Below are 5195 nucleotides of genomic sequence, written 5' to 3'. Positions count from 1 at the left end.
TGCTATCTATACGGTGAACAGCACGTTATGTATAGAGATATCTTCACAGTCAAATACGCGAACCATGCACAAGCATATACCCCGACTTTCGTTGCATATTCACGACACCAACAAATCTGTACGTCTCCTTTCCCTCGACATCAATGATAGAATCCTCATCCCAATGCGCAGTACGAATGGTGGGTTCATCGGGTGTAAAATCCAAATCAAATGACACCAAGGTCTGCTTTCTCATTTTCAATATTTCCACCACCGCATCTTGTCTGTGTCTTAGCACTACCGTGTGAGGATGGCGAAATCTGTGGGTGGTAACACGGATGGACATGATATTCTTCGATATGATCAACTGAAACCTCGGATGTGGTGGGTTAGAGTCTTGTCGTGATGGTCCGTTTCGAAATGCAAGCGGATGAACTGGACCAAAAGTTTCGAAGATGCGTTTTATAATTGCTCTAGGTGTGAAATAGACATCGCACTCTTGCGGGGAAACAACACGAATTCAGTCTTCACACCGCAGAAACACAGCCGCTTGGTTAACATCACAAAACCGCAATTGAACTCAAGATTGCCATACACGGAATCGCTGTTAACGATGTCTGACTGCGGCGTTTCGACGAGTAACGAATTCTCGTATTTAGTATTGATTGTGACACATAGTCAAAACAGCGACAGTTTTCACAACCCGGTACATACATTGAACCAACTGATGTAAGGTGAAACACTACGTTCGCAGCAAAAAAGTTTGCAGGGTATGACCACCACCAACATATAGAGTAGTGAGTGAGTAATTAAACTACATACCTCGATTTTACTATGTTACGAGATCCGGATCACGATTCAAGTCTACCTGAACGATTAAATACATTGCGACGATGTCACTTGGCTCTTAATTGGGTTGTTTCATCTGAAAGAACTAATTTTGTCTGTTATAATACTTTATTAGACGTGTATGGCGAGGCGCCTGGTATCGAGAAGTGAGATCGCAAGCAATCATTGAGTCAGTCGTGATGTCTGGTTGGGACTGTCGGCCTCTTATATCCAGCAAGTGGAATGTGCCATATTAGGTCGTAAGTATCGTAGGCCCCGCGTGAAGTGTACAAATTTCGATGTTGCGCAAATACCACAAACTTTGCTTGCTTTTAGAGTCGGCAACTAAATGCAAGACAGAGACTTTACGCAAAAGTTGCTATTCTGAAAATTTTGTCACGGTAATGGTTTGAAAACTTATACTTGAGCACTACGAAATGTACAAGTACTTTATCTTTACACGACGTTTTTTGTAAAATGAATACTAATTTTATTGAAAAAATAAAAAAGAGCGAAAAATTACATTTTATCCCGGAGCGCAACAAGAAAAATCGTATGAATTTGTAAACTACTTATTCATGACATAATAATAATTTCGCGTAGGCTATGCATACAAATGAGGAAAGTTACATCAACGCGTGTTAACTATAGAGTTATCGAATGATTTTTTCCTTACATCAAAACAACTAGAATGTGTAACTACATTAAAAAAACGTATCTAAATGAGCTCCAGGGCATTGTGATTATGCAGCATACCAAATTTCATCACACATTGCATGATGGAACAACTTTAAAACTAACGCAGTTCTACAGCAACTTTTGCCTAAATCTGTCACTTTTTACGTGGAGGGAGTACATAGCGAAGTACTTGTACATTTTGGAGCACTCAATTATAGGTTTGGGCTGCTTGCGCTATACTTAATGAATCACTCCTGTGTCATAAATACTTGAGTTGTCGGTGCGTGTAGACAAAAACCTACTTGAGAACATAAATTTCATTTTTCAATAAAATTAGTATTCATCTTACAAAAACGTCGTGAAAAGGTAAAGTACTTATACATTTCGGAGTACTCAAGTATAGGTTTTGTCATCTTATTATATGCTCAGTATATTATATGTCAAGAATTGTGGAGCATCTATGTGGGTCTCCAGGGTGCTCTTCATTGAGTGTCCGTGTTGAGCGATAAGTTTAATTCGCAAAATTAGTGTGTTCAAATCAGGCCTGTCGCCAACATAGTGATGTCGCATAAGCCCTAGATACACATAATAGAATATCAAGGAAAAGTATCATCTAACGTATAATGAATGTTATTTATTTCTCGGAAGCAAGTTATTATCAAAACATAGTGGTCAAAATTATCGCAGAGCAATACCGATTTTGCGTAAATTCCGTTATGCGTCCGACTATGTTACTAGGGATTTTGTACTTAGTTAGGAAATTAGGAGTCCTATCTTCCCAATCGCTATGGAACAACATCAAAATCATCACAAAGCAATATCGAATTTTGCCTGCATTCTGTTATGCGTTTTACTACGGTAGTATGCGCATCTGCATACAGGTGTCCAGACGTGGACTTTCTACTATATTCGCTCCGAACATTATAGCAGCACCCGACGCAGCTTACATTATTACGTTATAAGACGCCGGCGGCGTTTCACTGTCGGTTTAATCACCCTTATTCTAGTGACATGAAAAGGACTGAATCTTATGAAATGTGGTCACTACAAGAATCGAGCGAAAGCGCTGTTTCACGCCGTCTTGCATCGGTCACGATTAGTTTTACTTTTCAACTAACTTGTTGTCTGTCGTTATATTCATTAGACTCGCTTTCATGCGGCTAATTTGTCCTTATCATTATAACGTCGGTGATCGCGTACCTGCGGCGAAGGTGTTCGTTTAATTATAGCAACGAGAACCGGACCCCTGCGGCTAGCCGTTGGCATTTTAGTGCTGAGTTAAATACCCTTATACTCGACATGCAAACATTATACAGGTAGCGGTTATACTGCGAGCTGATGAATTCGTCATCTATTCGCCCAGCGTAGTTGTTCCTAATCCCGACCTTCCGCTCGTATCGTATATACTACAAGCCAGTGATCGCTACATCAAACAAAACGGTCAGATCGAACGCAAGAACTCGGATCGCAGTGTCGGACGGCAGCAAAGCGGTGTACCTCGAAACATCAACCGATCTGGAGGATTTCAGCTAGTGAATCGACGCAATAACGATCAACGATATCATTGATATGCTCTTTTTAGGCAATAAAATGAACTCGTACACTATACAATGCTATTTCAAGGAGACTGAGTAAAGTGTTAGAAGATATGAAAAGCGCTGAATTCTAACGTATAATGAATGATATTTATTTCTCGGAAGCAAGTTATTCAATACATATTGCTAAATACACATGAAAAATCGGTATTGAAATTCACAAAACATTAGAATATCTAGGCGTGGCAATGGGCGTCATATAGGCGTGGTGATTAGGGTTGGGCATGAAAAGGGGCGTGGCAATTAGGATGACGTGGCGCTATCCTGTAGGTGCGGCAATGGGCGTCATATAGGCGTGGCAATTAGGATGACGTGGCGCTCTCTGATTGGTGCGTACCAAAATTGCTTAGCCTTACTACTTATAATATCCTAAAACAAGTTACAAAACGACTGGTGGCAACCGGACAAGATTATGCGGCGTTGTACAAATTGGAATAAGACTGTAAGTCTAATTGGGACATGCCCAGCGTTTTCTTCTCGGGTTGTGCCTACCTAAAGAGCAAATACACAATAAAATGGGAGAAAGTAATAGAGAGCAAACATGCAGTCCGATGTATGCGATGATTTGAATATAGGTCAATGGTCCGCACGCGCGGCATTCATCACAATAATGGAGTATAGAATTGTAACTTATTCATATCGCCATATTTATCCAGCTCTGCGCTTTTTGATCGAATGTCATCAGTTAAGCGACTATTTTTAGACAAAATTTGCCAAAACTGCAGCGTTAGGTTACATTGTTTACATTGTTTACAAAATCAGAATTGGTTTTCAACCCGAATTATTTTTGTGTCGTCGAGGTTGCACTGTATACGAAATTCTAATTTTACATTTTACGCCTTTTAGCCTACTTTCTACAATTGTAGACGGTACATTGTCAATATACAGTGAACCGTTAAGTCCAATATCTGGGTCGGCATGGTCTATTGATCAACACACCTCGACATATTTTTCTAATTCATTTTGCGGCGAGGGTATGGAGCGAAAGCGCAACTATTAACCATACTATGAATTTTTTATAGATTTCAATATAGTAGTCTAAAATTCCATAACATTTTCAATATAACGCAATTGTGTGGTTCTTTTGAACCGTAGGAATTTCAATAAATTATTGACTAAATTACTTGAGTATCAGCAATTGTAACAAATTATCCCTAATTGTACTGCAATAATTGTTTCATTTTTAGAGCAAAATTTACAGGAGCAATTTCTACCCGACAAGGTAGAGTAATAGTGAAGCGTCCGGCTTCTTGATCGGTAGGTCGTGGGTTCGATCCACGGCCGGGTCAGACCAAAGACCTGATTAGTAACACTGGTATCCATGATTTCCCTGTTTGGCGCTCATGCATTACTGGGACAACGTGGAGAGGTGGCTATATCTGCACCTTCTTTGTCCAGCGGCATATGCGCATCATGCACTCATGGTATGCATATGCAGAGATCGTGTGTATGTATATCATGAGTCGGTGTATATACCGCAAAAACATCACGGAAAAAACTAAACTACGTCCTTTCCTTTCCTTTATATATTGGTCGAAAACTCATCTTCCTACCCATTAGAGTTAGTATACGCAGAAAACAAAATTCGGAAAATAGATAGGATTTTGCAGCTGTGACGTATCAACGACGAACAAACGATCTATGACAGGGGTAGGAAACCATTATTCAGAGAAGAGACATATTTGCCAAATACTTTCAATCGTAGCTCCGTATTGGCATGGGATTCGTAGTGTGCGTCATATTTTTCTTCCCACATGTGTAGGTGGAGCCAAACATGGCACATGTCGTCCTGGATAATCGAGGGAAATTGTGGAACCTTCAATGAATATTGGTATTTTATATCGCTGTTTATGAAAGACCAAATTTTAAACATTTATATTCTCAAAATCACGGAATTTTCATATTTAGTGTCCAAAAATAAAGCGCGAGAGGGGTGGTAAGACACAAACGATGCACAAGCGGGCCAAGACTCACCTGTGATAGCGCGACTCATTGTAAGTAGATTTATATAAATTTATATAGATTTATATAAATTTATAATCAATGATAATAAGCAAATGTAATTGTCGCGCTGATTCCGTAAATTCAAGTATTGATCGACTTTTAAAGTATTAG

This window comes from Botryllus schlosseri, chromosome 6 (assembly GCF_051294905.1).
Source record: "Botryllus schlosseri isolate E-star chromosome 6, Bs_hap1, whole genome shotgun sequence".
In the NCBI taxonomy this organism is placed as follows: Eukaryota; Metazoa; Chordata; class Ascidiacea; order Stolidobranchia; family Styelidae; genus Botryllus; species Botryllus schlosseri.
Note: the sequence above shows the minus strand (reverse complement) of the source record.